The following is a 12,762-nucleotide window of genomic DNA, read 5'->3' on the forward strand; positions in this document are numbered from 1 at the left end:
CTTAATTTACAGTCTGAGGTACAGTCAGGTGGTTGGGCATTTGAATATTATAACTGTTACAGTCTAGTCACAGGAGCCTGGTAAGACTACTCATGTATTTCCTTCTTCAGAATCATAGAAATGTTAGTGGAGGCTGTTCTACGTATTCAGTTATGAACAGAAAAAAACCTAAATGCGGTAAATAAAATTGTTATTATAATGGTCACTCAGTGATACCGAAAGTGAAAAAATATACTCTTTTAATCTGTGAAATTACCTTGTAGCGTTGATTTATTGCTGTTAATATACTGACTGGATGAGGGAAAATGTATTGATATTTCATTTAAAAAAAAATAAATCTGTCGGATGGAGTAGTTCTTGTATTTAAAAACATCTGTGGATGAAGAATGTGCCACATCAGAAAGACTGAATTGATTGTATTACTGTTGAAGTTGAAAGTAGACCAATATTTTTTAAATGGATTTTTGAAATATAACATCTTGCCTGTTTATGATTTGGTTCCCCTTGACCAAATTAACTTGGATGCTCAGCAGGGACTCTATTTATTCTGGCGTAAGAACAAGCATGGGGCAGAGCTTCCTGGTCTCAAAAAACTGGTGATGGTGAGAGGCCTCTGCAGTGTTCCCAGCCAGCTGAATGTCTGAGGTATTTTGCCATACAGGAAATCAATTGCAGCTGAATGTGCACTGTTTCCACTCCAAGTATATAAACAGGCCTTATGGTGATATAAAAAAAGAAAAAAAAAACCCCAGTCTTAAATTCAGTAGCTTCTTGAAAGTTCAGAGCAAGAACATTTGATGTTCGGTTTTGTGGATTCTTCACTGTCACCTTTGGCTGAGTCCATAGCACAGAAATAGCTAAGAAGGAGAGGTAAATTAATCTTGGGATCCTCTAGAACAGGCAAACGTAAAGCAATGGCTTAGAGAAATGAAGCTAATAAAAAAGGTATCCTTTTTCAGTTCCTGGTTGATGTTCCAGTTGATGTTCTGAAACTGGGAAATTTAGCAAAGGAAATTAGTTTTTTTCCCTCGTTAAATCAAGAATCCTGCATTTTTTAGGCTTCAAGATAGGTTAATAAATTTTGCTAGAAAAAGCTGCACCACAATTATATCTAAATAGCTGCTTTTTGTGAAGTGGTAGAAGAAACAATATTTTCATTTGGATATTTATCATTCTTTGCTGACCTCCTGAAAATATCTAGATGCAGGTACCAGGCAGATCTCAAAGTGACCCACAGCTCTGATTTGCTTTAACAGCTAGAGATGTGTCCTTCTGTGGCTCACCAGGAAAGTGAGGGTTCATTTGGATAGAGGTTTCCAGGCATTAAAGATAATTAAGTTTAAAATCAGCACTAACAATTTCCAGAAGGAGCATGGCCTGAAGCTTTTGGGTTTTAGAGCTTGGGAACCCAGCAGTACTTCCCTGCTGTGCCACAGATTTACAATGCAGCCGTAGACAAACTGTCTGATCTAGATTTTTGAAGATATGTAAGTAGACACTTGCAGAGGTGGTAAGACTCTTAATGGGATTTTCAGAATCACATTAGTGTCTAATTCCTATTCAAAATCTGACCCTTTAGCCTTCCCGAACCGAATTCAGCCCGTGCTATGTTTTATTCAGCTACTCTTTAAGGCAGAATGGGCAGGCAGTACAGCGAGCACAGCTTAGAGGGCATAAACCAGGGTGAGCACGGCCCCCCGCTGAGCTGCGGAGTTGTGCTCCCTTTCCTCTAATTCCATAATTTTTACCCTTTCTGCAGAATGCCAGAGATTCAACAGAGGAGAGGAAAAGTGACTCTACTTTGCCTAATCTAACGGTGATTTCCTTGGTAAGTGCTCTACCAGGTAATTTTTAAAATTATTTTTAATTTTTTTTTTTTTTTTTTTTTAAATAAGGGATTATGTTTGTTGTGCCTCTGGCTGAGGTGATTATTGTTGACGTTCAGTGAACATACCTCATGTTAACCATGACGCTGCTTAGTATGCAAATCCCCAGTAGGCCTCTGTACTGTATAGGCCTGAAATGTTGATTAGCCAAGACCATGGGTTTTCTCGATGTGCACACTGGTGGGGTTTTATGCTAACTAAATTAAAATTTTGGAGCACCTAAGCAGTTAGGGGAAGTTAAGTCTTTGGCTTTAGCACCTGTTTCTGTAACTGAAGTTTAGCTGAAGATCTGTAGCTGAAGTTTGGTTGCTTGATTCCTTCCTTTTGGAGGTAGAAGCTCAAGGGCAGCCTTGGCTGTGGTGACCATGAAACGGCAGAGTTCAAGATCCTTAGGGCACTGAGGAGGGTGCACAGCAAGCTCACTACCTTGGATTTCAGGAGAGCAGACTTTGGCCTCTTCAGGGATCTGCTTGATAGAGTACCATGGGATCAAGCCCTGGAGAGAAGAGAGGCTCAAGAAAGCTAGTTAATATTCAAGGATCACCTCTTCCAAGCTCAGGAGTGATGCTTCCCAACACAGAGGAAGTCAGGCAAAAACACCAGGAGGCACGCATGAATGAGCAAGTAGCTCCCAGACAAACTCAAACACAAAAAGGAAACCTACAGAGGGTGGAAGCGAGGACAGGTAGCCTGGGAGGAATACAGAGAAATTGTCTGAGCAGCCAGGGATCAGGTTAGGAAAGCTGAAGCCCTGATAGAACTAAATCTGGCCAGGGACATCAAGAGCAACAAGAAAAGCTTGTATAGGTACGTTGGTGATAAAAGAAAGACTAGGGAAAGTGTGGGCCCTCTCCAGAAGGAAGGGAGAGAGCCCAGAGGAGGGCCATGAAGATGATCAGAGGGCTGGAGCCCCTCTCCTGTGAAGACAGGCTGAGAGAGTTGGGGTTGTTTAGCCTGGAGAAGAGAAGGCTCTGGGGAGACCTTATTGCAGCTTTCCAGTACCTGAAGGGGGCCTACAAGAAAACTGGAGAGGGACTTTTTACAAGGCCATGTAGTGATAGAACAAGGGGTAATGGCTTTAAACTGAAACAGGGTAGATTGAGATTAGCTATAAGGAAGAAATTCTTCACTATGAGGGTGGTGAGGCACTGGAACAGGTTGCCCAGAGAAGCTGTGGATGCCCCATCCCTGGCAGTGTTCAAGGCCAGGTTGGATGAGGCTTTGAGAACCACCTGGTCTAGTGGAAGGAGTCCAATGGCAGGGGGGTTGGAACTAGATGATCTTTAAGGTGCCTTCCAACCCAAATCATTCTGTGATTCTATGATAAGTGCCACTTTCATGGAGAAGCAATGGTCTCTCCCTGGGGCTGTGGAGATCTGGGACTTCTGTGTTCTCCTGAGATCTCCTATGTTACTGTATATCATTTTGAGAAGAAATTAATCTTTCATAGTTTTTTTTTTTCTAGGGGTTTAATTTTGTTTATGTACTCTTACTACCTGAAAGTCTTGGGGGACCTAGGAAAAGCAGATTTAGGTGCCATGGAAATGTAACTTGATTGTAATAACTGATTTCACTCATTTGATTATGTGAAACAAATTGACATTCCAGAAGTCTTCATGATAGGGCTAGCAGGAGACTCCACAGAAAATATTAAGTAAGAAAATGGCTTTAGACAAGGTCCTTTTCTGCCTCCTTTCCTCCTCAGTCCTGGTGCCAACCCAAAGGAGTCTTTTCTTCTCTCTGAAGAAAGCAGACATTCAGTGATGGGCTTTGTGGGTAACAGCACAGACACTGGTATTTGGAAAAACTCAATGATTTATAACCAACCTACTTTGCTCCTTCCATATGGTGTATCTAATGCTGCAACTAGTGTAGCATGGATTAGTTTAAAATTTAAAAAAACAAAAAGTACATTATGTTAATTGCCACTCTGGCTTCTGTAACCTGCAGAGGGAATACTAATATGCTGTATTAGACCACTAATTAATAATATTTATTATTTTACTCAACTGATAGTGGGGCTTGTAATATAATTTTGTAGTATGTATTGGTGATATAATTGTGTTCAAATGTTTATAAAATTTTAGGAGGATGGCAACTTTGTCAAATCCAATGCTTTGAGGTTGCATAGCTTTAATAGGTAGACACTAGCAGGACTGCATAGCATTCAGTTGAAGCTTACATCTGACAAACATTAGCAAGATCTTACTTTCCTTTGGATCCAAGGGAGAAGTCTCTGTAAGTAGGAAAACATTTTGCAGAGACTGAGAGAGGAAAGAACAGAAATTCTTCAGTATTTTCTAAAAATAGCAAGATTTGAATCAGGTTGCATGTTTTAACATACATTAGAGAAAAATAATTGGTGTGACCTAAATTCAGTACACTAGTTGCCTGTGTTATTTCCTGATAGTTAATTACTAGCATATTTTTTTTTTGTCCACAAATGTGGAGGGGCTGTACATTCCTAGGTTCCACACAGCAAATAATTTTATTTATTTAGCTTGAAATTTGTGCATATCCAAATGCATGTGAAGTATTTGCCTAGTGACCTTAGAAAGTGAATTACTTTAGACAATTCTCTCTCCCCCCTTCTCCCTGATTTCCATTTCATTTCAAATGTGCTTCTTGGCCTTGGTTTTTGAGTTGTGGTGATTTTAATGTGTTTTCATGATGAACAGAAAAACTAAACCAGACCGTCAGACTCGAATAACCTCTTTTCTGAAAGCTGAGATAACATGGCTTGTGCATGTGTCCTAAGAGGCAGAGGATTTCCTAAGATTCTCTGGGATCCATGGCAGACAAGCATTCACTGTGAAGTGCTTCAGAAAATTGTTGTATCAACAAAACTGGAGTGTGTGGGAATGTATCAACTAACAGGATAAGGCATTCAAGACTAGCTGAAGTACATTTATTAAAGAACTAATTTCATGGGAAAAAGGAAGAAACCTAAAATATGAGGAGTGGTGTTCTGTAAAAAGAATAGCTTAATCATTTGGGCAGATACAGCTTTGAGGGATGGATGTTAACTCTGTACCAAATAACCACCAATAATTTTGCCAAATTTGCCTCACGTGCCAGACTTAAATCTGGAGATTTTAAGAATATTTTCATTCTGAAAAATTTTTGGGGGTGGTGGGGGAGACATTTTATGAAATTTGTTTATATTTTGCTATTATCCATTTGACGTGTATAACAATATTTTGTGATTTTTAACTGTTTCAATAAGGTGGTGTTTGGAATATGCTAATTTTTGGAAAGAATGAAAATGGGCTTCAGCAGCTCTTAAAAATCATGACATCTGTTGTAGCAGAGAAGGAAATATCAGATCAATATACTTTGTTCTCACAATTCAGGATGAGTTTTAATATGCAGTGTGTTTATGCTAAAAGTCACTACACAAAAAAATTCCTCGAGCATCTGTGCATCAGTGAATGCTTTGTTTAGGCCATGTCTTTAATGGTATGAGGGCTTGCAAATCTGTGTGGGGGTGGAGAGGAATGATGCGTGCCCACGTGTGAGCTTTTCTGTAAGTTGGTTCTATTTTTGGTGTGTGATGGAGCAGAGGTACAGGCCGAAAGTAGGGGTTCAGTTGCGACATGGAGGCCTGTAAAAGCTTTCCTATTGCGGGAAGTTCCTACCAGATTCTTAGGGCAGTTGCATTAGTATCCATGGGAATATTTGGGGTTTAATTTAGCATGCTAGATTAGGGCCTAATACCTTAATTAAGGCAAGCAATTTTTTATTAAGTTTCCCCCAAACTCTTTGTGGCTGATTGTAGTCAGACTGAAATAGATATAATATAAAGTGCATCGCTAGGGTTTTTTGTTGTTGGCGATTTTATGAAAGCTGTCACTCTACTTCAGAATGATGAGCTGACCAGTGAATGTCATCTTTAACAGAAGCATCCACAGATCTGACTCGACTTCTTAAAAATATTAATCCAAATAACTTATGCCAGTGACATATTGAAAGTCTAAACACTTAGTACTTTTAGACTAGTGGTTTTACAAAAATCGTGATAACATTAAAAAAAGGCTTTGTTAATTGATAAAACATCTTTTCCAGATGTAGCTTGCTTTTCTTGTCAGTTCACATGTTTGGGATTTTCTGCTGTGAAAAAGATTAAATGAATTGTCTGGACAAATTCAGGAATAATATAATTAGGATTTTGTATAATCTGTAGACAAAGTGATTTATTTTTTTTCAACACTTGTGTAATCTATAGACAAAGTGATATATTTTCTAAACATTCGTATGTTAAGATGTTGAATAAATATTATCATCTTTATTTAAAAAAAAAAAAAATCCAGAAAGACAAGCTCACTCACCCCTGTCTTCCTCCGATGCTTGCTCAGAGTGGTCCCTCCTTTCCCGCTGCCATCTCCTATTGTTATGGTCAAATGACCAAGGAAAAGTGTATACTTCCTTTTGTGTCCAGTAGATAGGGGCTCTTAATTGATGACTGCTCCTTTCTTTCTGACAGAAAGGAAATGAATGGGCAGTAGTGATTATAGCACATCTGTTGTTTTCTGGTGAGCATCCTGTACAGCAGTGAAAATGTCTTGAAGACTACTTTTCCTCCCCCCCCTCCCCTGTTCAGGACTAGTTAATAGAGGGGGTGTGGGTGACATGTGACAGTATTGTTCCTTTATCACAGGTGTAGCCAGAGCAGAAAAACAAATTGCACGCTGGAACAGAATGACTTGTTTATGTTTTCCAAATAAGTGTATTTTACAAAAAAAAAAAAACAACAACTTGCAAAGACTTCAGGGATGTACTGCATTTTGATTGCACAATGTAGGTAATGAGTACTGTCTTCATAGTATAGTCACTGCACTGTACGTGTAACACTCCAAAATCATGCTGAAAATGGCTTCCTCTGGGGAAGCAGAGAAACAAAATAGTACTCATGCCAAGGACACGAAAGCTGAAACATTCATGCAGCTTTCACTACAATTTCTAGGATGCGGTTTCTAAGTCTGTGATACTGCTGTCCGTCTCCTGCTTGAGCCTCTCTTGCTTGATGTGTTGCAGCGTAACTCTCGGGAATGCTGAGGAACTCGCTGGGGAGCTCTGTGGTGGGCCCCTGCCCTCCTGGAGAGGGGCTGGGGTTGGAGCCAGGAGGAGCTCCTTTACCTGGTTTTACAGACTGCAGAGAGGGAAGTTTTGGGGACAGATGAATGTTGAAGTATGGGAAAGGGTCTGGCCTGAGAGAAGAAGGGACTTGAAGATGGTGAAGACAGATGTCTGGAGCAGTGGTTGAGAGAGGCCGGTAAAGCAGCTGTATGAAGTAGGTATGGGATGGTAGTGGAGTGTATCACAGCTTGTCCTCTGCATCACATCAGCCACAATTTTTCCACCTTTTTTGTTGTTGTTGTTCTGACTCCTGTGTTATAAAGAAGTGAGTGAAAGTGGGGTGCTCTCTGTGCAAACCCTGAGTGTGTCTGCAGGGAACCTTTGTTCTCTCTTGCCACACAAAGTGCTTGAAAAACCGTTTAATTGAAAGAGCTCTGTAAATCTGAATCCTTACCATTTACTTTGTTGTCCTTTGTTCCTTCCTTTTGCTTTTATCCTGTTTAACTGCAGCATTTCTTGTAAGCAAGGGGCCAGTATTCTGCTTTTGCACAGACTAAATATTTTGGTACTTAAACCAAGGTAGTACTTACATTGAGCTTCATGAAACTGGTTAACTAAAGCTAGTGCGCTGGGTTGTGCTGCCCTCTTTCTTGGGGGTTTCTGATATGAGTCGGATAAAATTGGGGTTTTTTTTCAGCCCTTTCTTGTCACTTGCTATCCCAAGAGCTGCTCTGTCCCTGCCCTCTTAAGAGGATCCCCATCGCTTAACAAAGGAGGTGTTGAGATGTACAACTTTGTATCCATAAGATGCTGTTTATCTGGAAGCTTACAGCCTTCCTTAAGCTAAACAGGTTTTTCAAATAACAGATGCACATGGCCACTAGAGATGGGAAAAGTGAGCAAGAATATACTGTGCTGTAGGTGAGCATCAACATGGCTGAATACAAAATTCATGATGCTATAAATGAATCATGCTGCAATTAATGCCCCAGTGATACATATGCCCTTACGGTGGTGGCAAAGTGGATGTCAAAACTGTGGCCCTTCCTTTGATCTGATTTCTGCTCGCACTCTAAATTTGCAGACAATGTGGAGTAATCAACTGTGTAATTATCCAGCATAGATAAGGTTAAACTTCTGTCATCGCTGCTTTTTCCCTGATCAGATCAAACTTCAGAAAATGGAAAAACAGGTGCCATAAAACCAATTTTGAATTGGGTGGGTTTTTTTCCTTTCTTTCTAATGGTGAAGGTGGTTGGGGTTTGTGTGTGTGTTGTTTTTTTTTTTTTTTTTTTTTGGTAGGCTTGTCTAAGGGTAATTTAAGCAACTAAATAATCCTTTTGCTTTGCTTTCTGAGTGAGATACACAGAGACCCTGTTCATGCCTCCAAAGCCTTTTAAACATTTAGTCTATCCCCATAGGATTTCAGACTTATCTTACATCTGTTGGCAAGCATTATGTTGTAGCTAAATATTAGTCATGGCACCAGCCAAGTAATACAGGAAAAACCCACAGAATCAGTTGAAATCTCTTTGCTCAAGTCTTTGTAAATTCCATTTTATGGATCTCTTAATGCATTATCATAAGTTTTAAGAAAGATATTAAATTGTTGATTTGAGATTTTTGCAAGTCTAAGCACTGCATTGATGTATTATTCTGCACCTCCTGCATGACTCATGAGAAACACTTGAATATTTGTGTGACTTAATGTATTCAAATTGCTATATAGAAGTTTGCTAACATGTTTTTATTATGGAATCCTGGCTTTGGGAACAGATGTGACTTCTTTCATCCTGAGCTAAAGATGCAATATGTGACTTAGAGCAGGACTATAGATTGTCTTACAGAATTTTCAAAGATGGCTCTTTGAGTATTGATGTATTGATGACTATACACACAAACCAAAATCTTCTTAAAAATGTAAAAATACTTGTTCTGTTGAGGCAGATATTCATTAAAGCATGACACATGGCTGTTCAGTAAAAAAATATTTCAGCAAGAACGTCAACCTCTAAAAGAAAGATTAGCTACTGCTTTTATCAGCACAGACATCGCTTTGAAGATACTAAACATCTGGTTTCCTTCTGGGAGAATTATGTTCTGTCCACTTGACCCTTTGTAAAAGTAAATATTTTCATTAGTTACGTGATGGAGGAATTTGAAAAAAATATTTAATACATGAAAAAAAAAACCACTTTGCATACTTGGCTTCAGTTGTGTAAGTGCAGTACCTCAGATGCTGTTTTGTTGTCAATTCATGAGTTTCTTTTGTAATTAAAAATTATACCAGTATGGAATTTTATAGGAGACATAACTATGATTTTCCTTTCTTTCTTTGTTTTCCTTTTTAAAAGAAAATATTCCTCTCCCTCGCTCCCTTGTCACCTCGCAAGAGTGTGTTTGTCACCCCCACAGACATTTCAGCCCTAACTTCTTTCCTTCAGCTGTGGCTGTAAACTGTACTTCAAGGGTAAATCCAGCCTGGATTATATTTGTTTACTACATAATTTAGATGTGTGAAGTTACTTAGTAAAGATAGTTGTACATTTTGCATTTGGGTATCTCAGTCTTCTGTGATCAAATGGAGGTTAAAAATTATTGGAGATGTAGCTTCTAATCCTGTTTTCAAGGTAGAATAGAAAGACCTTAAAGTCATAATTGTTATATTAGTTTCTTCCATGTGGAAATAGATTACTTAAGAAAAATTACCCTCCATACATACAGGTTTAAACACTAATGTTGCTTGTTTTGTGCCAGTATGAGAGTGAGAGGCTATCTTTTAAAATACACAGTGTAGCCTTTTAAGCAAGGAAAGGCATTGGACTTCATGAAATGTTACACTTGAGAAATGATTTTAAAAGTGAAGCCCAGTTAGGAATTTTTCAGCCAAAAATATTTTGTTGGAAAATAGCAATTTATTGAAAACAGAACATTTGATGCAGACAATGTGCAACAAAACTATCAGCAAGAGAAGTTTTTGAGATACAGGATTGTAAGAAAATGTGGTTCGGTTCCATGGAAAAATAACAATATAATATAAAACTGAAGTGAATACTGTCTGTCCAGAAAGTTCTGTCTCTGTGGGTTTTTTTATTATTATTTTTATTTAGATTACAATCCTCCAATGATCTCTACCCCTTCCTCACAAAGAACATGGATATTTTCAAAATTCTACTTTTTAGTTTTCTGTAAGTTGGAAAGACAGCTTGCTACTTGCTTCTAGTGTACTGATGTTCATTTTTGCAAATTGTTCCTATGGAAAAGATTCTTCCATTGTTTTAATGCAGTCTGACAAATGTGAGACATGATGTGACTCAAGTAATGACAAATGATTCCCTCTATTCCTTTTTGTTCCCCGTTTGACATGTATTAAAACCTAACTGATGACTTTTCAATGAAGTTAAGACCTACTCCAGATTCTTACAGATTTGATTTGTCCTATTTATCATTATTATTGGTCTAAATTGTGTTGCTTATGTAATAGGCACCATAAGTGCCTGTTTCATTAGTGGACGTGCCAGTGTTGAGGTTTTATTAATCTTCAGGGTGAAGTGAAGCCTTTCAAAAGACTATGTGCCACTTTTAGTCTCAGAGTAGAGAGCTTTTGATCAAGTGGGTTGAGGGATAATTGAGGACGCCTGTGCCAAATCTGTCTCAAATCTAAACCAAAAATACAGAGTTTTCTGTGTTTATTTTGGGAATAGGTTCATAGTTTTAAAGTTTGCCTCATACACCAGTATTTATGAGAAATGACATTGAAGTGGACTTTAAACAGCACATTATAATTTGAAATGTTATTGTATCTCTGAAGCCCATCTGGTAACACAGGATCTAAAGCTATTAATTTGGCCAGGACAATGAGTTCTTTATGAATTGGGGCTAGCCCACTGAAATTAGTTTGCTCCTGAATTAATGATGATGGAGGGTGGGGAGTTTGTAGTAACGACCATCTGCTGGGTTGTTGATGTCCAGCAGACTTCAAGAGACTCAGTGACACCTGTGGTAACACCCTTGCGCTAACCTTAATATCTGTATTGTTATTATGCATAGAACAAGGAAATAAAAGCTGGATGAAACTATAAAATTCAGGTGATTTTTGTGTGTGTGTGTGTGTGTGACGACTGTCTTCCAAGGGTGGAAGATTACTGCTCGTCCACTGGAGTAGGAGTGCTCAGCAGAAAAAAAAAAAAATCCCTACCAACCAGATTTACCGTTCAGTGTTATTTTCTGTTTTCCACTTATTCTCCCATCCTGAGAACAGCTTGATTTGATTCCTCCACCCCTCAGGAGAGAAGAGAGGCAAAAAACCCAAATGTTTTTCACTCTGGGGACTGGAGGAGCCCCACACGAGTGCCGTTGTGCTTCATCTGCCAAGGTGCAACAGGGCACGTATGATAATCAGATGAGTCCCCAACTCTTTGTCTCTGTTGCTACTCATTCAACGTACCTAGTCCACGTACCTAGGTTACAACCCAAAATGTAGTTTAAATGCCTGAAACGGTAATTCTCATAGAGCCATTTTATAGCCTTTCAACCCTGAGAGTAGTGTATGTTTCTTGATGTTGTCAAATCATATTTTGTCTTATCTGTACCCTTATCAGATGTAAGGATATAGATACTTGAGTAAATTCTGCAGCATAAATAACTGTATAAATGAGGGGGCATGAAATTCCCCTGCATGAGCAATTTCCTTCCCTGCTTGCTTGGATGTTGGTCTTCAAGGTGAGTGACACAAGCCTGCTGTGTGCTTGCTGGAAATGAGATTAATAGCTGGGGGTTTTCCTTAAAACGAATTGGCAGTCCTGATAGAAAAATGCACACTTCATTCTGTGTATGTGGAAAGCATAGTGTAAACATACATTTATTTATAAATAGGCATAATACAAATATTTTAATACCTCTATAGTATTGTACTTCCTGCCATTAATCTTTATCACTAGAAGTAAACAAATCATTTTGCCTTGATGATTCTTATATGTTGATCTAGGATTGCAAACCTGTACTTCCAAAGATGCTGTTGATGGTAGGTGTATTGAAGATGCCAGTGTCCAGGGTGTTTTGATATGATAGGATGAATTAAAGGGTGGAAGATTTCCCAAGTGTATTTCATACTCTATATAAAAGTGTTAGTGCTTAATTCATGCTGTTTGGATGTAGGGTTTTCACTGCAGTCTACAATAGCAGGCTCACACTTAGGAATAAGCGGAGCGCAGCCCTCCTGGGGCAGGTGCAAGCAGCCCAGAGCAAAAGTGGGATGTAAACCACTGCCTGATAATCAGGCACTGGGGAACCTGTGTGCCATCTCTTTCCAGTTCTGAAGCTGTAGGTCATTTTAGTGTTCTTCGTAATACATCTTTTTTTTCATTTATTTCAGTTGAAAGCCTTTATTTCACTTGGTATCGTCTTATGATCTTGCCAAATAAGCACTCTGCTGCATCAGTTAAAGTAGATCTTTGATAGAGTCCTTGCAGGGTGGAAAAAAGAACAAAACTGCAGTAAAATCCCACAAAGGCATGTATGTGGTCGAAATGGACTTTATTTTCTATTTCAGTTTTAATACATGCTTGAATTGGAAAAGGAAAATCATGTTTTTGTAATTACTTCTCTGAAAAATGCAGCAGTTCCCTTACTTCCTTAGAGAAATATGCTGAATCTTCAGTTCCAGAGATTTGAAGCTGGTAGTTCCAGGTAATCTGTTTTAACTAGTAGTTTTTATAACAAATGAATTAATCAAATAGTTGAGTTTGTGTGTAAATTTTACTGACAACTAACTTTGGAAAAAGACAAAATAATTCTAGAC

At 38.6% G+C, this 12,762-nt stretch overlaps 1 protein-coding gene across 5 annotated transcripts in view; it reads left to right on the forward strand.

Moving 5' to 3' along the window:
• PLEKHG1 (pleckstrin homology and RhoGEF domain containing G1) overlaps positions 1–12,762 on the forward strand; it is a 140,437-nt gene that overhangs the window by 11,042 nt on the left and 116,633 nt on the right. For 4 of the 5 annotated variants that reach the window (XM_087776768.1, XM_087776766.1, XM_087776770.1 and 1 more), the window contains exon 2: positions 1,760–1,828. The exons of the other annotated variant lie outside the window; for it this stretch is intronic. The gene's annotated coding sequence lies outside the window, so the exon portion shown is untranslated. The remainder of the gene's footprint in view (positions 1–1,759; positions 1,829–12,762) is intronic. 5 annotated transcript variants of the gene reach the window in all.

Source organism: Nipponia nippon, unplaced genomic scaffold, assembly GCF_047370975.1.
Source record: "Nipponia nippon isolate SJK-2023a ecotype South Korea unplaced genomic scaffold, ASM4737097v1 scaffold_4, whole genome shotgun sequence".
NCBI classification, from domain to species: domain Eukaryota; kingdom Metazoa; phylum Chordata; class Aves; order Pelecaniformes; family Threskiornithidae; genus Nipponia; species Nipponia nippon.